Genomic DNA, 21,731 nt, shown 5'->3' with positions numbered 1-21,731 from the left:
GGCAGCTGCCTTTGCTGTGTACTGCCTCTTTAGATAACCAGGGACGCCAGTGCGGTTATCAGCTATCAGACCACAACCAACCTTTTTAAGTTGCTACATGTCTGTGATACACCCCACAATCTTTAGGAATGAAGGTGATGCTGATCTGGGAACAGTGAGCTGTTCTGGGGTAGTTCTGAGTCCAGCTGTAGATTCAGTTTCTGTGTAAAATATAACTTCCCATCTGTGTACTTTCACTTCACTTCAATTATGACCTCTGAGAAAGATCTTAGAAGACAATCAGACAGTTAATCTCTTAAAAGGAATGTTTCCTTTCTGTGCATCAATAACTTTGTATATCCCTGTTATCTGTTTACTAGAGTGAGCTTTGTATCAACTCAATAATCCTGATAACTAGTATTGAAGCTGTAATCTCTGGAATGCTTGACAATGGAACAAAGTTCCTTTTCATCTACAAAACAGTTAACCGGCTAGACAATCCACACTTCAATATTAATTTATGTTCAAAGCTTTATTAAACTTATTTATTTTATGTAAAAAGGTTTTCCTACGCAGTATTTCAAAGCAGTTCATCACATGCAAAGTGCATTGAGATGTAGAGAAGTGATAAGATGCTGTATAAACCAAAAGCTCTTTTATTCTTTCAAATTAGAACATATAATGGTAACTAAGGGTACAGTTTTTTGCCAATAGTCCATGCATTGAGGTGCCATTCTTAGCTTTGGTATAACAGGGAAGCATTTAATGCCAGGGCAGGAAAGGCAGCCAAAGACTTGCAGGTTGATAGGTAAATTGGCCATTGTAAATTGCCCCTAGTGTAGATAGGTGGTAGGAGAATGGTGGGGATGTGGTAGAGAATATGGGGTTAATGTAGGATTAGTATAAATGGGTGGTTGATGGTCGGCATAGACTTGGTGGGCCGAAGGGCCTGTTTCAGTGCTGTATCTCTAAATAAAAAAAAAGGTATCAGCCTGTTTTATGGCAATGCTGCGAAGGGCTGATAACTGGTTGCTTGCCCTCCTTTTGGACTTAGGGTGGAGTCTGACATAGGGAGACCGAAGCAGGGAAAATTGAAGAAAATGTTTGTCAGACAACAGCAGCTTGTATTTATACAGCACCTTTAATGTAATAAAAATGTTCTGAGGCACTTCACACGAAAAACATAAAGCAAAACTGACACCAAGCTACGTAAGACAATATTAGGGCAAATGACCAAAGGCTTAGTCTAAAAGGTAGGTTTAAAGGAGAGTAGAGAAGTTTAGGGAGGGAATTCCAGTGCTTGGAGCCAAGGCACTAGAAGGCCCAACCACCCATGGTGCTGATTGTGCAGCTAACACAGTACATAAAGTGTCTTGTCTTCTGTTACCTGAAGGGTACAGTGTAAAGCTGTGTTGCACCAGAAAACAATAGACTGGGGTTTGTGTATACAACCCCACACCTGGTGAGGACACAATATCGTAGACAGTACAGAATACTGTATTTGCTGCTCACAATGCGGTCTCCTGTACATTGGGGAGACCAAACGTAGATTGGGTGACCGCTTTGGGGAACATCTCCGCTCTGTCTGAAAGCACGACCCCGAGCTTCCAGTTGTTTGTCATTTCAACACTCCCCCCTGCTCTCATGTCAACATTTCTGTCTTTGGCCTACTCCAGTGTTCAGTGAACATCAATGCAAGCTCGAAGAGCAGCGCCTGATCTTTTGATTAGGCACTCTGCAGCCTTGTATTAGCTATGAGGAGAGGTTGTTTTCACTGGAACGACGGAGGTGGAGGGGCGACATGATAGAGGTTTACAAAGTTATGAGCGGCATGGACAGAGTGGATAGTCAGAAGCTTTTTCCCAGGGTGGAAAAGTCAGTTACTGGGGGACATAGATTTAAGGTGAGAGGGGCAAAGTTTAGAGGGGATGTGCAAGGCAAGTTTTTTACACAGAGGGTGGTGAGTGCCTGGAACTTGCTGCCGGGGGAGGTGGTGGAAGCAGGTAGGATAGCGACGTTTAAGAGGCATCTTGACAAATACATGAATAGGAAGGGAATAGAGGGATAGGGTCCCCGGAAGTGCAGAAGGTTTTAGTTTAGGCAGGCATCAAGATCGGCGCAGGCTTGGAGGGCCGAATGGCCTGTTCCTGTGCTGTCCTGTTCTTTGTTCTTTGTGGACTGAACATTGAGTTTAATAACTTCAGAGCATGACTGGCCCATTTTTAAAATATTTTATTTTTTAACCATGTGCCTGTTTTTCATGTAGTCAGAGCTGCTCATTATTCTGCTATTAACACTCTCTGGACTAATGCTTTGTCTTTCACCATAAACATTAACACACGCTTTGCCTTTGTCCCAGGACAGCTTTGTTATTTAATTTCTCCTGTCCTATCAAACACCTTCCCCTTTGTTCTCTCCCTCACCCCCCTCCCCTTCACTTGCTTAAACGTAATTATGTTCTAACCTTTGCCAGTTCTGATGAAAGATCACAGACCTGAAACGTTAACTTTACTTCTCTCTCCACAGATGCTGCCAGACCTGCTGAGTAAATCCAGCACTTTTTGATTTTATTTCAGACACAATATCAGCTGGGCCATCAAGGATAGGCATCAAATGAAGATGAGCTTTTTTCCACAGGAAGTGAGGGAGGCCCAATCAATGACTTTCAGAATGAAGAATACTGGCTCAGCGAGGAGCACGGTGGTTGGAGAGATGGATGTCCCTACGGTGGGAAAGATGTTCCATCGATGTGCTGGCTGAGAGCTGAGGAAACATCTCACATATGGATAGCAGATTTCCATTCCTGCAACTGCTGGAGTTCAAACTGTGATCACAACAACGACATGCATTCTGTAGCATCATTCACCTGAGAGGACATCTCTGAATGACTTGCAAAGTGAAGCTAGACATTGAACAGGAAAAGCAGGAACTGTTGAAAAGGAAGTCACAGGGGAATGTTCAAAGTACTTTTATACAGGCGGGGGGAAGGGGCGGGGGTTGAATGCAGAGAAGGAGGTAGAAGTGGTTTGGGGATTGATACCCCAAACAGCATTGTGACTCAGTGAACACCCTACACCCCTGAGTGGTAACACAGAAAGGGAGGAAAGCAAGCAGTGAGAAGACCACCCAGGTAAGGCATAGTGAGGCTAGGGAAGGTTTTGAAGAATTTGGAATCAATGTCCCGAGACAATGAGCTACTGGAGTTCCTCAGTATTGGGAACAATGGATGTGCAGGACCAGATTTGAGAGAGGACATGGGCCATAGATTAATTGAAGTTTGTGAAAGTTGAAATTAGGAAGGCTGGCAAAGAGAATGGAGCATCCCAACAGTTTAGAAAGCAGAAGAGTGGGACAGCAAGTGAGAGCCAGACACTTAGAATGCAATTAGTAACTTTGATCAGGGCAGTCTCAACCCTGCTGGTGGATCAGAAACAAGAGTGCAGGGAATCGAACAGGAAGGGTTGACTGCCTGACTGGGTTATAACTATGTGTTCAAAGACACTGGAGAGAAATGGTGGGTTGGAGATAGGGGAGTAGTTAGGCAAAATAGAGGGACTAAGAATGGGAATTTTAGGAAGGGGAATAAGGTTAGTGGCTTTGACAGGAATGGAGAATAGAGAAATTTGTGTTTTTGGCAATTATAAGCAAGTAATCAATTCAACACAAAAGAACGTCATGAGAGGAAGACATTGATTCGATTCCAGATGTTTCGCCACAGGTTCAACAAGAAAATCAGTTTGCTTTACCTGGGTTATTGGCCAACACAAGCAGCAGGTCATCAGCCATCTACCACGGGCAGGGAATGCTATAGGAGAGACATAAAACAGGCATGTATTTTGTTAAAACAAAGGGAACACATAAATATTTTGCCTCCACTTCTGTTACGACATCTGTCATTGTGAATAAACTGAGCACCAAAAAGTGGTGGGAGCAGTGGAAGGGATTCAAAGCGTTAAATTTATAATGACAGAGTAAGGAACTGAGAAGGTCAAATATATTGCTACAGTCATGTTAGTTGTCTAATGACCAATGAACTTCCTTCAAAGGGGGAGGGGACAGGGTTGGGGGGGGGGGTGGTGTGAGGGGTTGAGCTAGCTCCAATGACAATGTCAAATTATAGGACCATAGGAATAGGAGGAGGCCATTCAGCCCCTTGAGTCTGTTCTGCCGTTCAATGTGATCATGGCTGATCTGCGACCTAACTCCATATACTCGCCTTTGTCCCATAATCCCTCAATAACTATGGACAACAAAAATCTATCAATCTCAGATTTAAAATTAACAATTGATCAATTGCTGCTTGCTGGAAAGAGTTCCAAACATCGACCACCCTTTGTGTGTAGAAGTGTTTCCTAACTTCACTCCTGGAGGAACTGGCTCTAACTTTTTAGTCTATGCCCCCAGTCCTAGATTTCCCAGTGAAAATAGTTTTTCTCTAGCTATCCTATCTGTTCCCCTTGATATCTTGAAAACTTTGATCAAATCACCCTTTAACCTTCAAAATTCCAGGGAATACAAACCTAGTCTGTGTAATCTCTCCTCGTAATTTAACTCTTGAAGTCCAGGCATCATTGAAACTGAACTGACTGCCTGTAGCTGACCAGTCAATCAAACTGAGGTCTGCAAGGATTCCTGACATTATCAGCTCTCTGTTCATTACTCTGTCTGTACTCTCCTGTATTCGTGAAATCACTAGCACATTATTTCTCTTGCTGTGTACTAATAAAGATACATTTCCAGCAGTGATTGCCTTTTAGCGTTTAGCAGACTGGTTCCTCAGGATTTCTCTGTATTTGTAGCAAGTCTCCCACAGAGAAGCAGACAGACTTCTTGTACCCCAAACCATGACTGATAATCAACCCACCAATGAGGGCGGCACAGTGGCGCAGTGGTTAGCACCGCAGCCTCCCAGCTTCAGCGGCCCGGGTTCAATTCTGGGTACTGCCTGTGTGGAGTTTGCAAGTTCTCCCTGTGTCTGCGTGGGTTTTCTCCGGGTGCTCCGGTTTCCTCCCACAACCAAAAGACTTGCAGGTTGGTAGGTAAATTGGCCATTATAAATTGCCCCTAGTATAGGTAGGTGGTAGGGAAATATAGGGACAGGTGGAGATGTGGTAGGAATATGGGATTAGTGTAGGATTAGTATAAATGGGTGGTTGATGGTCGGCACAGACTCGGTGGGCTGAAGGGCTTGTTTCAGTGCTGTATCTCTAAATGTATCTCACTGAATGTACCAGGTGAAGGAGACCATGTTGGGAATGGGATTCTTTCTGCTCAGTTCTGGGTATCCATATAAGCAATTGCCTTAAAGAATGATGTTGTTCTAGCAGTGGGAAACTTACCAGTGCACTGTGCTGAGATGTATGGTTTTAGCTGGTTAAACTTCAGTGGTAGCAATACTCACTTGTGAATGCTAAGTCCTATCTCTTGCAATCTGTGCTTAAATTCTCTGGATAGGGGCAAAGGGGAAGCATCCCCATACGGAATGAGTGCGCATGAAGAGCTGGTAAATGGAAACTTTAATTTTTCTGCATTTCTCAAAGAGTTTGGTCTGGGCCATTCCACAAGGGCCAGATACACAGGTTACAGACTAAAAGGACAATACTGACCTCTACTGGCTATCAGTGGAACCACAACAGTCGAGCTTCTAAAAGTGACTGGATGCCATCAGATTCTGAGTGTTCTGTGGGAAAGTGTACTACCGCCTTTTAATGCAACATCGGATTCATATCAGATTCTTCTGCAAATTCCAATAATCTGTGTTTGGGAAGGTAATTAATGTGGGTTTGAACACCCACATCTTTGGAGCCTGAAAAGTGGCCTTTGCCCTGACTGCTCTGGTGTCCTGCAGCTAGCCAACTCAACAATCTTCAGTTTAAATTTAACTGCTACACATAGCTGGTGGGGAATATGGGGGACAGTCTGACCAGGGAGGTATTGAAGTCAAGGGAAGCGATCGAAGGGTATGAGATGGAGCACAGGGTAGTATTCTTTTAACTTTAGGACCTCTACATTCCTATTAACACTTCTATACTGTTAGACTCCGACATGGTTACATTCCTATAGAATAATGCTCCTATAATATTACATTCCCCTACTGTTACCCTCCTATACTGTGTTACATAAGTGCTGCTGTTTTTGTTAAAAATATTTTTTGGAGGATTCCTAGTCAAACTGAAGAAATGTTGGACCAGTTTTTTTTCCAAGAGGGTCATCAAGAGGACGCTGAAAGAACTTGTTTGACTACAACATTTACTGGTTGTCACATGACTCAAGTTAAAAATAGAACAGAAACCTGGTAACTGGGGAAGATGTGTGCAGAGAAGTGACAGATTAGAAGGTGGACTTTCTGTTTCTGGTTTCACTTTTGATTTGTTTGGAGTTGGGAATGAACTGTTTAAAACAGGTTGGTGTTTTAAAGAAGTAAAACCGAAGGACAGAACCCCAGCTCAGCCCAGCCTGTTCCATCTCTTTAAAAAAACCTGCAGAAAAAGAAGAGAAATTTCAAGGAGAGAAGAGAATTCTCAAGGAAGGAGTGAAGACCACAACCCAGCTCAGTTTTCCAGCACCTCTCTAAAAGAGCCTGAGAAGTCCACTGTGTCAACTCATCTCATTTCCTGTCTTTGAAGAAAAGCCTGCTAAATTAATTCTCAACACCGCCTGAAAAGAACTGGTCTAAAGATCCTAGTGACCTGGTGACGTGTACTCTGAGGACAGACTGTATGCCAGTTTTGGAACACAACATATCTCATCTGCTGTTTCTTCAAGAATGAGCAAGTATTCAGCCAAAGTGGGGTTTTTTTTGTCTGTGACTAAGCTCTAAACAAAAATCCCTTTTACTTTTCCAGTTAACTGGTGTATGTGTGTGAGTGTGAGGGGCTAAGGTAAAAAGGGAACTTTAATATTTCAATCTGTGTGTGGATGCTTTACTTCATTACAGGTTAAGACTTGTTTTATAATAAACTGATAATTTTGTTGTTTATTAAAGAAACCTGATTGGTGTGTTTTATTCTGGGAAAAATAGACTATATGATCGACCGTATCAGTAAGTAGGAAAATATAAATATATGTTGTTAACTGTGGACAAGTGGGACTAGAATAAACATTGCACTCCTCCTGCCTCAGCTGTAACAACTGTGACACTGTTACACTGTGATACTGTTACACTGTGACACTGTTACACTGTGACACTGTGATACTGTTACTCTTTTCTGTTACATTACTAGAAGAAATTAATAAAAATGTTATCAATTTTAGACTGAGGATGTTGGCCCCTTGGTCCAAATTGTCAGATTGCTCGTCCTTTATATTCTGTTTCTATAGAAGTGATTTATTTAGACCTGTTGTTTATAGAAATGTTTCATAGTTTTTGATCATTCGGTACAGGAATAGGAAGAGGTAATTGGAGTGGGAGGAGGTTTGCGTGGAATATAAGTACCAGCGCAGACCAGTTGGGTTGAAGGGCTGTAGATTCTGTGTAGAGCACTTAGCAACAAGGTGGGTAGATGTGATTTGATCGTGGTACCCTCTGGTGGTCTAATCTGGTGTAACATTGCCTTGGTGGTTTCAGTCTGATGGGTTGTCCTGGTAAACCAACACTACACAAGACATTGTGACTTTGAGAATATGTTGTGTACTAAACTGCAAAACAGATTAAAGGTAATTCTTGAACTCACCAGGAGTGTTTTACAGGGCTCGTAGTGTGGCACATTTGCGCGTACTGGAAGCTACATATATTAATACACAGGGCCCTGTTCTTTGCAGACAGAAAGAATATGTAAAAACATTGCGCCTGTTTCAGCTGAACAAAATAAGTGACAGCCATTTGCTGTTTCATTCCTCAGGGCAATGCCTTGACCAATCAGAGTCAAGCTACCCGGTTTAAATTTTAAACAAGGCTTGTCAGTCACCGTAAACTGGTGCATTCGCCATGGCAATGCCTCTACCTATCAGAGTTCACTTGCCAATCAATCAGCACTCTCTTCCCATGCAGTATAAGTTGGTTGTTTTCCCTTACATTGGTTATTCTTGCAGATTGTCCTGATGAGCGCAAGACGAAAAGCTTCAACAACATGTCTCTATTTTCAGCAATACTCAAGTTCTGTACTACTAAACGACTAAATGACTAGGTGTTTGGCAAAGGGTTTGCAAATTTGCAAAAAACCCTATTGAAATATATACAATGCTGTATTATCACAAACACTGTGCGCTTTATTGGATTGGAGAAGGAAACACTCTCATGCACAAAAACCTTAACCTGCAACTTAACAGTGTCCCTGATTTTAACCTAGTAATAACCACTGGAGGGGTTTCTTTTTGACGTCATATGACCTCAGTTTTGCTCCAGCTCCTTGCTCCAATAGTCAAATGCTGCCTTGGTTACAAGGGCAGTTACTTTTGCCTCTCCTTTGACAGACTAGGAGAGGCAGGATGGTTTAAAGCAGTTCCTCAACATATAATTATGGCAAAGGAGCAATTTTCTCCGAATTTAGAAATTCAAGTTGCACAGATCATTACAATCACCCCGCTCCTTTCCGGTTGCTGCATAAGAACTTTTGAGAATAGGAATTAGGAAATGCCATTTAGCTCCCCCTGTTGTTAAGGTTCTCTTTTAGGATCCAAGCAAACCACTTATAATTTTCCTCTTCTGTTTCCAGATGCCCTCCCTCCTCATTCTAACTAAGAATATTCACCAAATTATTCTGTAACTTCTGAACTTGATCTAAAATCAGATTTTGTTTCCTGCAAAGAATTTTCCCCAAAGATTTATTGCCAAAAATGGTAAGAGTATGTCAGAATTATGATGAACCTAATAGACAGGAGAATCAAAACAGAAAGTGCTGGAAATAGGCAGCAGGTCTGGCAGCATCTGTGGAGAGAGAAGCAGAGTTAACATTTCAGGTCTGTGACCTTTCATCAGAAATGACAAAGGTTAGAAATGTAATAGGTTTTAAGCAAGTAAAAAGAGGAGGGAGGGAAGAGGAACAAAGGGGAAGGTCTGTTATAGGACGGACGGCAGGAGAGATTAAATGACAAAGATGTCATGGAATAAATGGCAAAGGGAGTGGTAATAACTGTAGCAAAAGACAAAGCATTTGTCCACAGAGAGTGTTAATGGCAGGCAAATTCTTTGTCTTTCTCCTCCTTTAAGACGCTCCTTAAATCTTACCTCTTTGACTAAGTTTTTGCTCACCTGTCCTAATATAGCCTTATGTTGCTCAGTGTGAAAGTTTGTTGGATAATTGCTCCTGTGAAGAGCCTTGGGATGTTTTACAATGTTAAAAGTGCTATATAAATGTGAGTTGTTGTTGTTGTAATTATGTTTTCTTCTTTCCCACCAACTGGGAATTTCTAATAATTTCTTGCTGGGGTTCAGTCCTAAGGATGCTGATAACTATTCAGTTCTTCAAATGGACATGTGAGGCTATTCAGCTGAGGTGAGCATCACGGCAAACCTGCTGTTGTTTCCGCCCGACATCCACAAACACACTCTTTAGGAGGGATTGATGGGAAGTGTTCAGGAGTAGAAATCTTGGCTAATTTTTCTCCTCTCCAGCCCAAGGGCACTGAGGCTAAGTTTTTTTAATTTTTTTTATTTCCAAAATATACTTTATTCATAAAAATTACATTCCCAAACAGTTTCAAACAGCATCAAGTCAAAAAATACAAACAGTGCAAAGGTGATCAGTTTCCTTCTATACAGTTATGAGTTGCCTCACAACCCTTCCATTTCATTGTCATGCCATATACATTTTTACATTTACAGCACACAGAATTTTCCCGATACAGTTCGAGGGGTTTCCCATGAATCCAGCCCCTCAGTTCAGCTTGGTTGGGGGACCTTACACAGTGGTCTTTCCCCATTGAGCCTTTGCTGTGGCTGCCCCAAGCTTTAGTGCGTCCCTCAGCACGTAGTCCTGGACCTTGGAATGTGCCAGTCTGCAACATTCGGTCGTGGACAAGTCTTTGCGCTGGAACACCAGCAAGTTTCGGGCAGACCAAAGGGCGTCCTTCACCGAATTGATAGTCCTCCAGCAGCAGTTGATGTTTGTCTCGGTGTGCGTCCCTGGGAACAGCCCGTAGAGCACACACTCCTGTGTTACAGAGCTGCTTGGGATGAACCTCGACAAAAACCACTGCATCTCTTTCCACACCTGCTTTGCAAAGACACATTCCAGGAGGAGGTGGGCAACCGTCTCTTCCCCACCACAGCCACCTCGGGGGCAGAGGGGGCGAGACTTCGGGCGTGCATGAAGGATCTGACGGGGAGGGCCCTCCTCACCACCAGCCAAGCTACATCTTGGTGCTTGTTTGAAAGTTCTGATGATGAGGCATTCCACCAAATGACTTTGACGGTCTGCTCAGGGAACCATCCGACAGGATCCACTGTCTCCTTTTCCCGTAGGGCCTTGAGGACATTCTGTGCAGACCACTGCCTGATGGACCGGTGGTCAAAGGTGTTTTCCCGCAGAAACTGCTCCACGAAAGATAGGTGGTACGGCACGGTCCAACTGCATGGAGTGTTCCGCAGCAATGTGACCAGGCCCATTCTTCGCAACACCGGGGACAGATAGAACCTCAGCATGGAGTGACACTTGGAGTTTGCGTACTGGAGATCTACACACAGCTTGATGCAGCCGCACACGAAGGTGGTCATCTGGATGAGGGCCACGTTGGGTACATTTTTCCCGCCCTTGTCCAGAGATTTGAAACTCGTGTCCCTCCGGACCCGGTCCATTTTAGATTTAGATATACAGCACTGAAACAGGCCCTTCGGCCCACCGAGTCTGTGCCGACCATCAACCACCCATTTATACTAATCCTACACTAATTCCATATTCCTACCACATCCTCACCTGTCCCTATATTCCCCTACCTATACTAGGGGCAATTTATAATGGCCAATTTACCTATCAACCTGCAAGTCTTTTGGCTGTGGGAGGAAACCGGAGCACCCGGAGGAAACCCACGCAGTCACAGGGAGAACTTGCAAACTCCACACAGGCAGTACCCAGAATTGAACCTGGGTCGCTGGAGCTATGAGGCTGCGGTGCTAACCACTGCGCCATAGTGCTTCATCCCCAGATGAAGCGGAAAATGGCTCGGATGACCGCCACAGCGCAGGAGTGGGGTATGGGCCAGACCTGCGCCACGTACAGCAACAACGTGAGCGCCTCGCACCGGATGACCAGGTTCTTACCCACAATGGAGAGAGATCGCTGCTCCCACATGCTCAACCTTGGCTACTTGCTCCTCCCAGGTTTTAGTGCACGCCCCGGCCCTTCCGAACCATATCCCCAGCACCTTCAGGTAGTCTGACCTGACGGTGAAGGGGACAAAGGATCGGTCAGCCCAGTTCCCAAAGAACATGGCCTCGCTCTTGCCGTGGTTAACTTTGGTTCCCGAGGCCAGTTCGAACTGGTTGCAGATGCTCATCAGTCTGCGCACAGACAGCGGATCCGAGCAGAAGACGGCGACGTCATCCATGTACAGGGAGGTTTTAACCTGAGTGCCTCCACTGCCTGGGATTGTCACCCCTCTTATGCTCGCATCCTTCCTAATAGACTCAGCAAAGGGTTCAATACAGCAAACAAACAAGACTGGGGAGAGAGGACAGCCCTGTCTGACTCCAGATTTGATCAGGAAACTTTCCGATTCCCACCCATTGATTGAGACTGCGCTACTGATGTTTGTGTAGAGCAGTTGGATCCAATTGCAGATTCCCTCCCCAAACCCCATTTTGGAAAGCACGTCCATCATGTAGGTGTGCGATATCCTGTCAAAAGCCTTCTCCTGGTCCAGGCTGATGAGGCAGGTGTCCACCCTCCTGTCCCGTACATAGGCGATCGTATCCCTGAGTAGCGTGAGTCTATCAGAGATCTTCCTGCCGGGTACAGTGCAGGTCTGATCGTAGTGAATCACCAACTCCAGAGCAGATTTGACTCGACTGGCTATGACTTTGGACAGAATCTTGTAGTCAACATTAAGCAGTGAGATGGCTGCCAATTTCTGATTTCTGCCCTCTCCCCCTTCCGCTTGTAGATGAGGGTGATGATGCCTTTCCTCATGGATTCTGACATGCTGCCGGCCAGGAGCATACTCTCGTATACTTCCAGCAGGTCCAGGCCGACCCAGTCCCACAGGGCCGAGTACAACTCGACCGGTAAGCCGTCGCTTCCGGGAGTTTTACTCGTCTCGAAGGACTCGACGGACTTTGTCAGCTCGTCCAGAGTTAGCGGCTTGTCCAGTCTCTGCCTCCTGCTGTCATCTAAGACCTCTGTGATAGATGACAGGAGGAACTGGGAGGCTCTGCTGTCTGTGGGCTTCGCGTTATACAGCCCAGCATAAAAGGATTTGCTGATCCTTAGTATGTCGGACTGCGAAGACGTTGCCGAGCCATCTTCTTCCTTCAGGCTGCTGATAACAGAGTTCTCTCTGTGTACCTTTTGGAAGAAGTAACGCGAGCACGTCTCATCCTGCTCGATGGAGCGGACTCTGGACCGGAAGATGATCTTGGAGGCCTCCTTGGCAAAGAGCGAGGCCTGCTGGCTCTTCACCTCTTGGAGGTCCTCCTTGACCTCGACACCCATTGACTGCAACCGGAGCAGATTTTGCATACTTTTCTGGAGTCGGGACATTTCCCTCTGTCTCTCTCTCGCCCTCTGAACACCTTTGTGGATGAAGAACCTCTTGATGTTCTCCTTAATCGCTTCCCACCAGTGAACTGGAGACTCAAAGAGGGGTTTCATGGTCCTCCAACCTTTGTAATCCCTTTTGAGTTCCTCAACGTTCTCTGGGGTCAGCAGTGAAGCATTGAGCTTCCACGTCCCTCTGCCAACCCGCTGGTCGTCCTGTAAGTGACAGTCGGCCAGTAAGAGGTAGTGGTCAGAGAAGAACACCAGCTTGACGTCGGTGGATCCGACCGTGACAGCACGGGACACAAACAGGAAGTCATTCCTGGAACGGGCAGACCAGTCCGATCTTGACCATGTGTATCTGCGCTGCACTCCGTCTGCAGGTTTGCCAAAGACATCGTGCAGCTTGGTATCTTTTACTGTTTCCATTAGGAATCTGGACGTAGCGTCCAGTTTGCTGTCGTCACTGCCGGATCGTCCAGCCGCATCGATGATGCAGTTGAAGTCACCACCTAGGATGACCGGCCTGGACGTCACCAGCAGCAGTGGGACCAGTTGTACCGGGGCGTACACGTTGATAACCGGAGCAGAGCGTTGTTGTACATTACGTCTGCTACGAGGAGGCGGCCGCCCACCACCTCCTTAACTTCGGAGATGGTGAAGTTACCTCCCCGCAGCAGAATACCCAGGCCGGAGGAACGGCAATCATTCCCCCCCGACCAGATCGATGGCCTGTGGGACCACCATCGCGACCACTGCCTGTAGGTGCTGAGGTGTGGTATTCCACACTCCTGCAGAAACAGTAGGTCGGCTTTGACCTTGGCGAGGTAATCCAAGGTTGAAACACATCGCGTAGTAGATTTAATGCTACGCACATTAATGGAAGCAATCTTTACACCCATTTTTTTAAAGTTAGTTGTTGCTTCCCATACCATTTGGCTTTGCTAGTCCCAGTCCTTCGGGATGTTCCTGCATACCCATAGTGTGAGCAAGCTGTTTCACAATAGTTGGGCTCAGAAACCCCTCCTGGTTTTTCATGCAGGGGTTCTTCCGCTGGGGTGACATCGGGGGGGGGGGGTCTTGTAGGCAGCAAAGATTGGGTTATCCTCTGCTGCTTCCATCTGTTCCTCCTCGAAAACATCACTGCTCCCGGCTTCCCGGAGCTGAGGTGCGGCAGACGATTCTTTGCTCTCGGTGTCCCGGAGCTGAGATGCGTTGGCCACGCCGTTATGTGTGGCGCTTTGGGGTTGGGGCACGCCGGGCCCGTCACAGCTTCCCGTGCCCGGGGGCTGGGGGGCTTTATCTTCCATCTCCTTGGAGTTCTGCCGCCTCTTTTGAAGGGGCTGTCGTTCCAGCATTCCCCCGTCCAGTGAAGAGGAGTTGTTGCAGTCTGTTTCAGAAGATAGCCTCCTCTTGCCACTGGTTTGGGTGGTGGCCTGTTCCGCTTTGGGATGTTTTTTCTTTGTGGTTTTCCTCTGGACCACTTGCCACTGACCTGTTTGTCCATCTGCTGCCTCCTCCTCCATTGATTCTGTCTGTGGAGGAGGGGTTTCCGGGTGCAGGGTAGGTGCTGGGTCGCTGGTTTCAGCTGCCTCCCCTTCCTTCTCCTTCTCAGGTTGAAGTTCCTCACTGCGGAGAAGGTTGCTCGTCTCTTTCGAACACCGGACACCTTCGTCGAACCTTCTCCCGGCCTTTCCTTGGACCTTGCCGCCTGAGCATAACTGAGGCAGCGTTTGGGGCAGGTTTTGTAGAGGTGGCCTGCCGCACCGCACAAGTTGCAACACTTAGTCTGCTTACAGTCCTTGGTCTGATGGCCTTCCTCCTTGCAGTTCTTGCAAATAACCATGCTGCAGTTGGCCACCACGTGACCAGATTTGCCACGGGTGCGGCAAACTCTGGGCTGCCCAGCGTAGACCAAGAAGCCTCGACTTCCCCCGATAGCGAAGCTGGAGGGAGGTTGGATGATGGCTCCACTGGGATCTACCTTCAAGGTCACCTTGACCTGCGGCTTGCTGGTCCAAATCCCAAAGGGGTCCTTGACATCAGTGCTGCTGCCGGCCACCTTGACGTACCTGGCGAGAAAGGTGAGTACATCCACCACAGGAACATGGGGGTTGTAGAGGTGAATCGTCACCACCCGGTCACGTTGTGACGAAAGAGTGAAGAGCGGCTCCGCTGTGAGGATCGACAGTGGCGCCCGGTCCCCTTTCACCTTGAACGCCTTCAGGAACTTGATGCATCCCACCACGTTCCGGAACGTCACGTCGAAGTACCCACTGCTGGGGAAATCCTGCAGGCAGAAGACGTCAGTCGCTTGAAATCCGCAGCAATCGAAGAGAATTTTCTTGATGAAGAAGGTGCGATCGACTGGTGCATCTCCTTCCTTGTCCTTCACGACCACCCGAACGGTGTTGCGCACTCCCTGGCCCGAAGCTCGAAGATTGGTTATAGCCATTTTACTCAAAGCTTCCCCAGGATCAAAAGGCAATGATCATGGTCTCTTCTCAATCAAGTAAGCACTGATAAGAACAGATACTACACTTGATCTTAGCCAAAAGGCTGAGAGGCACTGAGGCTAAGTGTAGCACCCGGAACCCCAATACATTTGAGATCAGTGAATACAGCTGAAATCAGGGAAGGAATCTCAAACCCTCCTGCCCTGTGTGGGTCATACCGGGTGGTCAGTTTATACTGGGAAATGCTGGAGATTCTTGTGGATTGTAGGCCTGGGGCCTGAAGCTGTATTTTAAATGTTCTCATTGTGTTGTTGCTGGCCAGGCATAGCATGATGTAAAGCTGCAATGTGCTGTGTAATTTCTATGCGACACGAATGAAGCAGTTCTTCTGTTTTAGCTCTGTGCGTGTTTATTTAATTCAGTCATTGGTCATAAGGATTTTTAGGAAACTGTAAGAATCATGTCCAAAGATTTATATAAATGCTGCAAGTTTTGTCAACTGTCTGCAAAGCTTGCAGAAGAAGCTAAACTATTTGCAAACAAACGCAGACTATGTGATATCTTCAGCTACATGTGTGAACACTAGTTATTTTTGAATGTGGATGAGTTATTAAGATTCTGGAAGTCACAGTAACTGTGTTCGGGATAGTTAAGGAGTTGTAGCTATCCATTTAGTTCAGACTAGCATTGCACCGGCACTGCTAAGAAATACTAAAAGTATATAATAAAACTTAATTGCAAAGAATAACACAATTAGATTGTGCTGTTTTACAGTTTTCCTTTTGCGGAGTTAGGATTTTTAGTGTAAAAATATATATCTAATGTATTTGTTATGTATTCACTTGCTCATCTTTAGTTAATCAAATTTGATTAATAGTTTAAACTTAAAACAAGTCCTGATGTTCTACTACTTACTGAGGATGGGACAAACAATCGAAGGAGACATTGGATAATTCCAATAGATAAAATAATTAACAGCAAGTTTTTTCTGTTCACTGTACTCAGAACATTACTTACAGTTTACCTGGATATGAAGCTTAGTAAAGATGCTCTGGGAAGCTCAGGGAGTTGGAACTCTTCTAAGGGTGATCTACACAAGGGATTTGAAAAAAAAAGTTATGATTTTTTTTATTTGTTCTTAGGATGTGAGTGTCACTGGCAAGTCCAGCATTTATTGCCTATCCCTAATTGGCCTTGAGAAGGTGATGGTGAGCTGCCTTCGTGAACTGCTGTAGTGGTGTAGGTACACCCACAGTGATGTTTGAGATGGAGTTTCAGGATTTTGACCCAGCGAAGATGAAGGAATGGCGATATAGTTCCAAGTCAAAATGATGTGTGACATGGAGGGAAACTTCAGGTCTGTGAAAATGTTAACTCTGTTTCTCTCTCCACAGATGCTGCCAGACCTACTGAGTATTTCCAGCACTGCCTGTTTTTATTTCAGATTTCCAGCATCTGCAGTATTTTGCTTCTATTTTAAGGAGGTGAGTTACTCACTGCAGAATTCCCAGCCTCAGCCTCTGACCTGATGTTGATTGGAGGAATAAATATTGACCAGGACTCTGGGGATAACTCTCCTACTCTTCTTCAGAATAGTGTCATGGGATCTTAGACATCCACCTGAGGTGGAAGACAGGACCTCAGTTTAATGTCTCATCTAAAAGGCAGCACTTCCAACAGTGCAGCACTCCCTCAGTACTGCACCAAAGTGTCAAACTTTATTTTTGTGCTTATGTCCTGGAGTGGGATTTGAACTTGCAACTTTCTGGACTCAGAAGTATGAGTGCTACCAACTGAGCCACAGCTGACACCAGCTCAATTGACTTTTATTAATGTTTTTTGAACCTATTGAAACAATTGACTTAAAATTGTAATCAGCAACTTACAGTCAGCATTTAAGAGAGAGAGATTGCTCTATAACTACTAGTCAAAGCATCTCTCCCTTCTTTATATATCAGTGAAATCAAAACTTGAAACATCGTCCCCTTCATCGTCCCCATTGCCTACATTTCTTAATATGCTTCAGGTATTTCCAGTGCAATTATCTCCTTATACAGTTGAGATCATTCCATATTCAGCCAACCATTACCTGGTGAGTTATGTGAATTCTGTGGCAATTGCGTTCTTAATCTCTTCCATGTGGAGAGGCTTATCTAACTGTGTCTAGTGTTCTATTCTAATTGGGATAGCTTATTGTGTTAAAGAATGCATTGAGTTCTGCAGGCTCCAGGGAACATTTGAAGGAATGCATGTTTTTATATAGAAGACTACAAATGCATGATTAATATTCACTTTCCTGGTCAGAATTCACAGTCCATCCCCTTTAGTTGTGTATTTGTGACAAAGTTGCATTATGCGTTATCAGTTATTAGTGTGACTTGTTAAAAATTGCACTTAAAATTTTGCCACTGTTTCACATTTACTTTGTGATTTGATCTCAGCGAGGAAGTTGCATTTTTATTCCTCTGTAATTATGGGGACCTGAGAGGAAACTCAAAAAAGCAGAAAAGGACTTAAAGAAGGGAATTCCTGGAATGTCTGTGCTATTATTCGAGTTTGGAGGGACAGTTCTGAACAGATGCAAACCATTTAGCAACGCCAAATACTGTTGTAGAGATATTTGATGAAAAAGAAAATGTGCAGATTAATTTACAATTGTCTGTTTAATGAACTCAATCCTCACTATAAAATTCCACCCATTTACCTGACAGAACAATCTGCTTACTTAGTATTATATTTAGGAGCTTCTGAATTGCTGTGTGCAAATTGGCTGCCCTATTTCGTACATTATATTACAGCAGTCCAAAAGTACGTCATTGGCTCTAAAGCACTTTGGGTCATCCTGAAATTGTGATTGTGCAAGTATCTTTTACCTTAGTATATTTAGTGACTGGAAAAAGTGTATAATCAGCACATTAAATCATTAATTAGATTATTGGTATGAAAAGGTGCCTTCAGCATAAAGCATGAATTACTGCTTTATACTCATTTATTTTTCACTGAAGTAGTTATTGAGGAAAATATATTATCATCTTTATGCAGACCTGGACATTGGTTTTTGTTGGTCTAAGATGGCCAAATTCTAGACAGCCCCAAACTCATCTCAACCCTTAAATAAATCAGTTATGTACATCCAAGTCATGCCAGAAAGGTTACAATGTCTTTCCCAACTGCATTCGTCATTTTATACAACCGTTTTCTCCCCCACTCCCCACCATTGCTTTCCAATTTACCCGTTATTTCTGTATGAGTAAGCACAGTTTCATGTGAAAATAGTAGATGGGAAATCATGCATGGGTCATTTTTTTTGATTACTTGCATTCCCCACCCTTCCTAATTTTACATCAGAGGCATCAGGGTGCTAATGAACCAAAATCAGCTCTGCTGGGCGGGACGTGTCATTCACACGCCTGACACCAGACTCCCGAAGCAGCTGTTCGACTCTGAGCTTGGTCGCGGTAGAGACTTCCGGGAGTACAGAGGAAACGCTTCAGAGAACCCCTGAAGAGATCAAACATCCCCGTCGATTTGTGGGAGTCCCTGGCTCGTGACCGTCCTGGATGGAAGAAGCTCATTCGCGAAGGCATTGCACACCACAAGGCACTTTGTCAGGGACATGTGGAGGCAAAGTCGAGGCATTGGAGGGTGTGCACAAAACTCCAAACTACTCATCTACCTGACCCTACAAGCACCACCTGCCCATCATGTGGCAGAGTCTGCAGACCATGCAATGGACTTAGTAACTTAGTAGCCATCTCAGAATCCATCGAACCAGAGTGGAAGCAAGTCATCATTGATCCCGAGGCACTGCCTAAGAAGAAGAATTTTACTTTAAGATGTATTTGATGGAAAACTATGAAACGCCCTGAATCTGATATGTTTCTATGCAAATTCGGATGAATCCACCTACTTTTATAAATACCATGGATCACTTTCAATCTAATTATGCTGTCTGGTGCTTTATGCTGATCTGACGTGTACGTTTGGCCAATATTTGTTGGGAGTTTCACAGCAATCTGTTCAATATATGATGTCATAGGCAGCATCAACATAAAATCCCAAGCATTATTCTTCTCTTGAAGTTATTTTTTAAAATCGCCCAAGCTTTCAAATACATTTTAAAGTATTAGGGAAATCAAACTTGAATTCTGTAACCAATTACAGAAGACTCTCTTAAAATAGTTATCGTGTGCTATAAATGACTGCCTATTGAGTCCACACTGATTGTACCAATAAAATGGTCGCTGCATCATCAAAGATAACTGGCCAGCCTATCTGCAGACACAAAAGTGAATGTCAAATTCTGATGATTCTACCTACCACAGCCTTGCAGCTTCTCTTGGCGACATCTTGACATGCAGCAATGAAAACTTATATTGTGACAGAGTGATCCAGGATAAGCCAAGTTATTCTGATGTTTGCTTAAAAGCATTTGATGTTCGGTAAAAGTCCCAAGTGACAGATTGATGGCGTCTGTACTTAAAACAGCTTAAATTAAAAACATTTTCCTCAGATTTATTTGAGTGTGGTTACAGTTCGACAGCTACATTGAATGGTTTGTTTGGCAAGAGGGGACTGGCCCAACTTCAATAGCATTATCATTCAATTTACAAATAAAAGATTTTGAACTCTACGATTTGCATAAGGGTGAAATTTGCTGTCAGAATTTAAAAACCACACTTGTGTTCTACATGCACATTATGCTATATCACGCCACTCATTACAGAACAGTGAGGACACAACAGCAGGCAGAATGGGATTTGACGAGTGCAATCAGCAAAGGATTTTAATGCACAAAACAAGCATGCTAACTGTCTTTTGTGTGTCTGCAGTTAATTTTGCATGACAGTTAGTTTTATGCAAAACTTGATGAATTCCTAAATCTTATGCCTTGTTTTGGTGTCCATCTATGATAAATCTGTGAATTACTATGAATGAATAGCCTTGGTCGCTGGTGTAATTAGCTTAAAAATGATAACTCAATAAAATAGGTCATTACAGATCACGGCTAATAGGAAATGCTGATGACTAGTCAGGCTGTTGTTATGAGACAGTGATAGTGATCACATGTAAAATAAACCTGGTAATAACCCGAAATAAGTTTGTTTCACTATTTAGATCTGAAGAGATTTTAAACCTTTATTTATAATGCATCTGGTTCTGATTGACTTTGTGATCGAGTCACCATGAATGTGGAATGTGAAAGTCATTGAATGTGGATTGCCCCATTGAACAGCCTGAATCTTGTGGCATTGCACAGTGCATGTCATGTTTACAAGTGCACCATTGCAACTGCAGAATCAAAGAGGATAACTCAGCCCAGACTATGAACTGAATCTGGGAGCTTTCTGGACAGTGTGGTTCCCTACTATACCATACCACATTTACTTTCTTTATTTGTAGAAACAGGACTTCAGTTACAGCCTGGCTTAGTTAAGTTTTGAAAGCAAAAATGCTGATGAGGCATGAGTGTACAGCAGACCTTATTTTGTGTGCGGGGATATTGGTACTGCGGACAGAGCGGAAGGGAAGTGGAGCATGAGGAATAAAAGTGTCTGCACGTGCACTTCTGGTTCTGGTTCGCAGATCACAACCTGAGGCCCTTAACTACTTTTGGGCTGGAGTGTGATGGAGTTCCAATTAATAATATTGTGTGTTCATGCATTTTGAGTTGGAGAGGAGTTAATAAACAAACCATGGATGATGGAGTGGAAAAGTTCGTAATGTGTGAGAATCCCTCCAGCATCTTAAAAAGTAGATGGAGTTGCCTTAGGTGTGTTTGTGAGTGGGACCCTCAAACAATTCACAAACTGGGATTGTGGTCATAGTCCATAAGGATGGTGAGTACCCTGCCATCAAGGGGTGTTTGTCATTTAGAAAAAAACTCAGTATAACGGAAACAATGCTGATGATGGTTAAAGGAATATTGACGTTATTGGATTGAGGTGGATCCATTGTAGAATGATCCAGTAATGTGATATAGGACGATATAAAAATGAGTTGTTTTGAAATCATAGAGCCAGAATTATAAAGAATTCAAGAGCAAAACATTTATGATAAGCTCACTGGCTCATGAACAGTGTTTTCTGAATAATTATTTTGGAATTTAGCATTTTTACAATCTATTCATTAAATAGTTGTCTTCAGCGCTTTATTTTTTCCATATAGTTCATCACAATCTGACAGCCTGCAACATTGATGGCCTAACCTTGTTTCTTAGCAACCAAGCCAGCCTGACAGAAGGGAATTTTCTGCTTCATGTTTGCTTAAGAAATAGCAAATCTGACAGCATTTAATTTGGTTGGCAGATATTGAAAGGGTGCTTACATTCCTAACCAAAATGCATCTCAAGTGCTGTGTATATATCCGTATACTTACTTTTCCTGTCTCGTAGTATTGTTTATCTGCATATATTAATTAATTAATGAATTGGTTTCAAAAATTACATTAGAAGTATAGAAAATAAAAGACATATTTCCTTTGGCAGTAGATTAACTGTCCGCTATATTTCAACTAGTGTATAGCTTTTCATTTACTCGTCACTCACCATAAAGAACGATTTGCATTTATATAGTGCCTTTCAATACCTCAGGATGACCCAAAGCACTTTCAAGTGTAGTCACTTTTGTAATGTAGGAAATGGGGCAGCCAATGCGCGCACAGC

General features: G+C 44.0%; 1 pseudogene; it reads right to left on the bottom strand.

Annotated features, from left to right (window-relative positions):
- Positions 1–15,073: 15,073 nt before the first annotated feature.
- On the bottom strand, positions 15,074–15,182 carry LOC137352640 (U2 spliceosomal RNA; annotated as a pseudogene).
- Positions 15,183–21,731: the final 6,549 nt, after the last annotated feature.

This window comes from Heterodontus francisci, chromosome 38 (genome assembly GCF_036365525.1).
Source record: "Heterodontus francisci isolate sHetFra1 chromosome 38, sHetFra1.hap1, whole genome shotgun sequence".
NCBI classification, from domain to species: domain Eukaryota; kingdom Metazoa; phylum Chordata; class Chondrichthyes; order Heterodontiformes; family Heterodontidae; genus Heterodontus; species Heterodontus francisci.
The sequence above is the reverse complement of the archived record's forward strand: the minus strand, read 5'-3'. Positions and strand labels throughout refer to the sequence as shown.